Source organism: Pelmatolapia mariae, linkage group LG3_W, assembly GCF_036321145.2.
Source record: "Pelmatolapia mariae isolate MD_Pm_ZW linkage group LG3_W, Pm_UMD_F_2, whole genome shotgun sequence".
Taxonomy (NCBI): Eukaryota; Metazoa; Chordata; class Actinopteri; order Cichliformes; family Cichlidae; genus Pelmatolapia; species Pelmatolapia mariae.
The window spans coordinates 88,621,671-88,629,698 of record NC_086229.1 but is presented as its reverse complement, the minus strand read 5'-3'; the positions used below and the strand labels follow the sequence as shown (position 1 = coordinate 88,629,698).

At 44.2% G+C, this 8,028-nt stretch overlaps 1 pseudogene; it reads right to left on the bottom strand.

Annotated features, from left to right (window-relative positions):
* Positions 1-1,697: 1,697 nt before the first annotated feature.
* LOC134624059 (uncharacterized) lies at positions 1,698-6,235 on the bottom strand (annotated as a pseudogene).
* Between the last annotated feature and the right edge of the window lie 1,793 nt (positions 6,236-8,028).

Genomic DNA, 8,028 nt, shown 5'->3' with positions numbered 1-8,028 from the left:
GGATGGGTCCAGGGTCAGACGAGAGGTCGTCCTGGGCAAACTGTCTGGAGAGGGCGTCAGCCTTAGCGTTCTTAGAACCGGGACGGTAGGCGAGGTGGAAATTGTAAGATTCAAAGAACAGAGCCCAACGAGCCTGCCTCGGGTTGAGTTGATTGGCAGTCCGAATGTAGATCAGGTTCTGATGATTAGTCCAGATCAGAAAAGGATCCATCGCTCCCAGAAGCCAATGCTGCCACTCCTCTAACGCCCACTTGACGACCAGAAGTTCCCGGTCTCCGACACCGTACCATTGCTGCGTGGGAGAAAACTTCCTGGAGAAGTAGCAGCATAGATGGAGTTTTCCGTCTGGGCCATTTTTGGGAATTCTGTTTTCTGCTGGAGGACGTGCAAATGTTACCGCTGCTGCTGCGTTGAGATTCACTAGTACGGAGCGGAATTAAAAACACAACATTCATTTAAGGTTATCGCGTGTTTTGTGAGCAAATGCTTTTCCATATTCATAGTGTTTCCTCCCTTAAATGAAATATCTACTTTGTAAGTATTGCAAGTTGCCCTGTTGTCATCTGTTCTCATAAATCATTACCAAACTTTTGAGCGTTTGTGCCGCTTAGGCGCCATTTTTCCTACCAGGTAAATGACGCTCTGCAACGTGGTGACGTCATTCGAGGAGACTAGAATCGATAAGGGAATCGTTTGCAAAAATGACAAACAATTCCAATTAATTGAAACAGTGGGAGCCGGTTCTCAACAAGAACCGGTTTTCGATTCCGATCCCTAGTCGAGAGCAGAGGAAGAGGATGGCGATTCTTGATGGTGACTTTATTCAAGCCTCGATAGTCTATAGAGGGGCGGAGCCCGCCATCCTTCTTCTCGACAAAAAAGAATCCAGCAACAGCAGGGGAGGTGGAGGGCCGAATGAAGCCCTGCTGGAGAGCCTCAGCAACATACTCCTCCATGGCCTTATTCTCTTCAAGGGACAGGGAGAACAGGCGACCACGAGGGGGCACCGCTCCCGGGAGGAGTTCAATAGCCATGTCGTAAGAACGATGATAAGGTGCTGGAGTGGAGGCTTGCTTCTTACTGAAGACTTCAGATAGGTCGTGGTAAGCCGGAGGGATCTTATCCAGATCAATGGGCTCTGGGGGAGGGGCCTCCCCCAACTTGGAGTCCATTTTGGTCTTAGAGAAAAGGCAGCGGTGTGGACACTGGGGACCCCAATCCAGGATCTGACAGGAAGACCATGAAATGCGGGCGTCATGGCGGGGGAACCAAGGGTACCCTATGATGAGAGGAGAGGAAGTGGCGGAGACTACGAGAAACTGGATCTGCTCCTGATGATCCCCACTGGACTTGTGAACCGACTGGGTCTGGAACTGGATCGGGTAGGGTTGGAGGGGGTGCCCATCTACTGAAGTAACCGAGAGGAAACGGTTGACAGGTGTTAAAAGAATGTGAAGTCGAGAGGCTAGGTTTTGGTCGATGAAGTTTTCGACTGCTCCGGTATCCAAGAGAGCTTCAAATGAGAACTGTTGGTGTTTCCGGTGAAACCTTACTGGTACCTGAAAACAAGAGGGGTCGGAGGAGCATGAGGGGCCAGGTGGAACTCCCCCGCAGTCTACCTGGCTTCGTCATTTCCCGGACGTAGTGGACACTGGGGACGGCGGTGTTGGGCTGATCCACAGTAAGCGCAGAGACCCTCAGGCAGTGTCTCTCTCTCTCTTCCTGGGTAACTTTCCTAGCTGCATAGGCTCCTCGCTGGAAATATTGCTCAGGCTAGCAGCTGCCCCTTCAGAGGAGGGAGGAGGTGGCAAAGACGTGGCTCTCTGAGGCTGGAAGGGTTTAAAGGCCCGAGGAGTGTGACGAGGTCGTGACATAACTCGTTGGTCGATCTTCGGGGTGAGGTCCAAGGCCTCATCCAGAGTTTTGGGGGCCTCTCGACCAGTCATCTCATCTCTGATGTATTCAGCCAACCCCTCCATAAAAATGGAGCAGAGAGAAGCATCACCCCAATTTAGCTTAGCGGCCAGAGTGCAGAACTGTGAGGCAAAGTGACATACAAGTCGACTGCCCTGGCGTAAATGAAGCAGCTGTGACTCCACTTCCACTTCACTGCCTGGGGGAACAAAAGTTTTCTTTAATTCCTCCACGAACAGGGCATAATCACTGCATGCTGCAGATTTATTATTGTAGAGAGCCAACTCCTGGGCCTGACCACACAAGAGAGAAGTTAACATTGCAACTTTTGCGTGGGCAGTGGCATATTTAGTGGGCTGAGATTCAAACAGCATATCCAGAGTGGCAAGCAAGCCATTGGGCTGGCCATCAACTTCATTCCACTGATCTGGTAGTCCGATCCGGAGTTCTGCGCTCACCGGTATTGACTGATGCTGCAGCACAGTGACAGAAGCGGAAAGTTGGATTATTGTTTCGGTGAGAGATTCCAGTTTTGTGCTCTGCCGATCCACCACACCGCAAAGATATACTACTTTGGCTGTCAGCCACTCGAATTCCACTGGAATCCGATCCTGTCACGATCAGGGAAACATGCACGAATTATACACGTTAATTATACACGACTTCGGAACCGATGTTACAGGAGAACAACGGACGGAGCCGGGATGAGAGAACGAGTTGAGAGAGGTAACACTCACAGTCACTGAAGCGGACGGAAGCTGACGTCGGCAGGGATTCAGAGCTCCTGACATGAAGGAATAGATGTCTGAGCGGAGGACAGGTGGGTGGTTTCTCTCTTTTAAAGCCCGGCCCCGTGGTCAGCTGATGTGGAAAATAAGTGCCCTCAAATGTGTGGAGGATATGTCATGAAGCAATATTTTAGCAAAGGCCATATTAATCCAGCTGCTACTGAAATGTGCTAGATTATAGGGTATTACCAGAAATGTTTTGCTTGTAACAGTGTACACGTCTGCCCAGTGATAGTCAGAGTAAGATGTAAGAAAACACATTCTCTAGTGCTTATTGGCTGTGTATTTTGTTTTTCAGGGATAAACTGTGTCAGAGGTTATTGCATTGCTTAGCCAGACTGAAACTGTGCAGACTTGCAGAGAACATTGCCTATTTTTATGCTGCTAAAAGAGAATAAGAGGAAACAGATTGGGGTGAAAGAGCGTTGAGACTATAAGTGAAGTGTAAACATTAGTGCCTTAGAAGGGGTTGAACTTAACTGTCACTGTTGCAGGATAATATACTTTGCCTATGCAGACAGGGCGGGTGCAGCCCTTCAGCCCTTTAAAATAGTGGAGCCTGTGTGCTTCCTCTTTGAGATCGGCACAGAAGGTGGTATTGTGTACATCTCCCCATGCATGCACTTAATAAATCATTGTTGTTGACTAGACCCGCTCTGAGTATTGGTTGTTTTTTCTCAGCACATCATCAAAGTGACCACTACCTGACACAGAGCCAGCCTTCCTGATTAGTTTTTCCAGCCTAAATGAGTCCTTCTTTGCTGTGCTGCTCCCCCAGCACACCACAGCATAGAACAGTACTCCTGCAACCATCGACTGGTAAAACATCCTCAGGAGCTTCCTGTAGATGTTAAAAGCTTCCTGAGGAAGTACAGTCTGCTTTGATCTATACAGGTGCTGGGTGTTGCATGACCAGTCCAGTTTGTTGTCCACCCACAGCCCAAGGTGCTTGTATGTGTTGACCACCTCCACCTCCTCTCCCTCTATTTGAACTGGCAGTGGACCTGGTCTGGACCTCCCACAACCAGTTCCTTGGTATTTGAGGTGTTGAGTTGCAGGTGGTTTGTGTGACTCCATGTGACAAAGTTCCTCACCAGACTCCTGTACTCCTCTTCCTGATTATCCCAGATACACCCCATGATGTGCTCTTCCATTTTCTCCTGTATATCCGCTCTTTTCCAGATTTGGCATTTGCACAACCCAAATGTGAATCTCCCATTCCACCACATCCCAAAGATGCTCTGGTGACTATGGAGGCTGTTTGAGTACAGTATGAAATTTCCATGTTTCAACTACAAATACAGTGTATTTGTCCTTCACGTGATTGATGCCAAACGTGTCACAGTTTGTAGAATTAATGATGCAAGTGTAGGACTGAAGGCAGACAGACAGATAATCTTTTATTAGGTTGCAAACAGATTTAGAAAGTAGAAAAAAGCAGAAATCCAAAAATCACAGTAGAGATCCTCAGAAACCAGAGGGAGCAGAGGGTGGAGATATACAGCCGCAGAGACAAAGAACAAAGGGAAGACAGGACTATAAATACTAATTGGGAATGTTAAACTGGTCAGAAATAACATGCAGGAGAAAGTCATTATCAACAGGAACTCTTAGGAGACTACTACTCGCTGTAATATTAAATATTATTATTGAATTATTTTATTATTAAAGTAAGCCTCATAATTTGAAAAGTAAATACCGCCATAAAAAACTAATCACATCACAAGCACACAACAATAAAATATGGAATCAAAACAAGTATCCAGTACTGAATCCAGGAAAATTAAGAAGCAAAACTTCAAATGATAGAAAAACCTTTACACAACAACAAATGCAAACAGACAACTAAAAGGGACAGAACTTCAAAAATACATCAAAACCCAAAATCCAAAACAAATTATCTACTGGAATTACATTTATAGGAATTTCAAAAATATGAAAGTGATCAAATGCTGTTAGCAGTTAAATCATTTTTCTTTTGGACCAAAGAGAAGAGGAAATATGATTATATTTATTTTAAATATATTTTAAATATTTAGAAATTGTTGCCAAAATCATCACTATAGCAGAAAGGTTATACTAAAAATCTTCATTTCGACTGTTTGTTTACTTTATACCGGAGTACACACATTCATCCTGGGTGTTGCTCATCTGTCTTCTTGCTCCTTTTGTCCTAATTTTTCTCAAAGCAGCATAATGAAGGTTGTCCTCTTGGGTGCTCTGGATACCAAAAAAAATCAAGATAACAATTCAACAAGAAATGTAATTTCCTAAAAACACATGAACTTCCACACTTTAAAACTCACCTCTAAATTTACAGAATCATTTGCGTTTGAGTCTGCTGAGAAAAAACAGGAAATGATTTAAACTTAAATGCCACTATTTTTAAACCACAAGAGTAAAATAAGAACAGAAATTCTAACCTTTGGATTGGCAGTTCTTCCTCTTTTTCATCTTATACACTGACAAAGTTGATAACATGCTGATGATGGTGGTGAGTGTTAAAGCTGCGCTTAAGAAATACATCAGGGCAGGAGAATCTCGCTGAACTGTAAATCCTAGAAATGACAGAGCTTTTTAGCTTTTCTTCCTCAGTTCATCAAATATGATCTGCTCCTATTTATAAAACCATGTGAGTCACCTATGGTAGAAAAGTGACTTACCCCCAAAGTCCAGCTTGGTTCCGTTTCCAAACAGTATGTGTCCACATGAGGCGACAGCACAGTAGTAGATCCCAGCGTGAGACACATTCAGGCTCTCTATTCTCAAGTTATAGACACAGGTGTGTGTTCTTTTGTTGTCTTTCCTCTCACACTGATCATTCCTGACTCCATGGGTGTAAATGAGTCCTGGTTGAGAGTCTTCAGAGTCTTTGAATCAGTAAACACTGTGTTCTCCATCACAGCTCAGCATAGTGTGCACCATACAGTGCAGACTTACAGAGCCTCCTGGCTGGATGGTCTCAGATGCTGACTGATGAACTAAAGCTTGTATGTTTAAATCTAAATCACTGACACTGACAATAATGGTCTCTAAGAACATTAATGTGTAGAAATAGGAATATATACAGTAGTAAGTTGCTGAGTCTGAAACACTTAAGTCTGAGATAATCAAGTGGTTTTTTCCTTTTTCATTATCTAGTCTGAAGCGTGTAGTATTTTTGAATGGATCATGAAATTGTACAAAATTGTCTTCTGACTTGTAGAAGGTAGAAAAGATTTTTGGTTTGTCTCCTAAAGTTTGCTTATACCAGTACAAACGTGCAACAACATTCTGTTCATAGTAACAATGTAAAGTCACTCTGTCTCCAGATTTAGCTGATATAAAATGTGCTTCTTCATGAACAGAGGAGGATAAATGCATGTTGTTCTTCTGAGCTGTGGTGAAATGAAAGACAAAGCAAATACGCATTGTGGAACATGGCAGCCGAGAAAAATGACCCCAAAAAGAATTAGATTGTGGTTAAACACAAACTTACCAATTACACCCAAGAACAAACATATCAGATAGAAGACAATGTGTGCAGATGCCATTGTTCCAAACAGTCATACTGAATAAAAGAATGACGACTCTTCACTTTTAGGAGTGAAAATTAGATTTCATTGGCCAATCAGAAGCTACACAGTATATGGAAAACTAGATCACATGATCAATGACATCTGTAGTGTTAAACTTAGTAGCTGAGAAAAAAAAATAGAAGGTGTTGTGGAAATTTTAACAATAACCTGCAACACACCCAGTGAGCTTCTTTGAAGTGGGTTTAATAAACACATTGCAATGTGGAGAGAACATCCCAGTGAAACACCAGGACCATCTCTGAAGTGTGGCCACCGCCCTTACATCTTATATACGCAGGCACAGCCACTCTTAAACAAAGAACATTCCACAGCAGATCAATTTTTAGCAGATCCTTAACTGTTCAGTCTATGAAAAGCTCTGACCAACCATCACCTCATCTGTAACAGGATGTCCAGAGCCCTCAAGAGGAAAATGAGTCTGCTATGAAGGTGCAATAAAACTTGGGCCCCACTTGTGATCACATTCCACATGCATACAAACTGGTGACAGGAGTGTTGTTCTTGTCCGTTTGTGCAATACAAATAAAAGCAATGCCCATATTAATGTTGTAGACTGTGCTCTATGTTCTTCCTCTGGCACATTAATTGAAATCAGCTGATTAAAGTGCAAATACAAGTTGAACCGATAAGTGGAAACAATAGACAGACAGGCTAGCTGTCAGGGTCCCTGTGTCTACCCGGTTGGCTGAGTGTGGGTACATGCATTTTTGTTTTGATTTTTTGCTCCTGTTCTCTCTCTCTCCCTCCCTCTCTGTCCTTCCTTCCTCTCACTGCCCGTGTGGAGTTCACCTGTGGGCTCCCGCCCTTGGCCCACGCACCTGATCATAATCTCACACCTGTGGCTCATCACCTGACAGTGTTCCAGTCACTATATAAGATCGCAGGTCTGTGTTTCTCGTTGCTGGACCATTGCCGATTCTCGTCTGCGTTAACCCCGGCTTTGTTTATTCTCGTGTTTCTCTAGCGATCTTCCTGTAGTTATCTTCTCGTATCTTTGTGAATAGATTTCCCTGGACCTGTCCCCATGTTACCTGTGCGACCGAGTGTGTGAGAATTGGAGCGAGATTTGTGTTTCTTGTGGATCAGTGGAGAGTGAAGAGGAGCGTGTGGAATGTTGACCTAGGAGCGTGTGTTGAGTGCAGTCGTCTTTCCCTGCTCTTGTGAATTCCCGGAACCCGTCTTTTCCCCTACTTTATAAATAGCTCACCTGGTGTTTCTGTAAATAAACAGTAAATACTCTTTACTGTTCCCAATCCAGAGCCTGTGCGTGAGTCTGTTCAGTCTCGTTGTGATACTAACAATTGAAGTACTGAACTACTTTTTCAAGTAATGGGCTTCCATGACCAAGCAGCTGCATCAAAGCCTGACATAACCTATCTCAGTCCAACGTGTTGGATGCAGTAGCGAAAGGCATGCCATACTGGATGCAAGAGGAGTGGAGACGTCTTCTCTGGAGTGAACAATCACACTTCTCTTTTTGGCAATCGGATGGTAAAGTCTGGATTTGGTGGCTGCCAGGAGAACAGTAGTTGCCTGACTGCCCTGTCCCAAGTGTAAAGTTTAGTGGACGGGGATTATGATGTGGGGTTCTTTTTCAGGAGCTCAGCACAGCCCCAGTGATAGAACTGTTAATGCTTCACCACACCAAGACATGTTGGACAATTTCATGCTTCCAACTTTGTGGGAACAGTTTAAGGATGGCGATCATTAATCACAGTACAGATATATCAGAAGATTTTTTGCCTCAT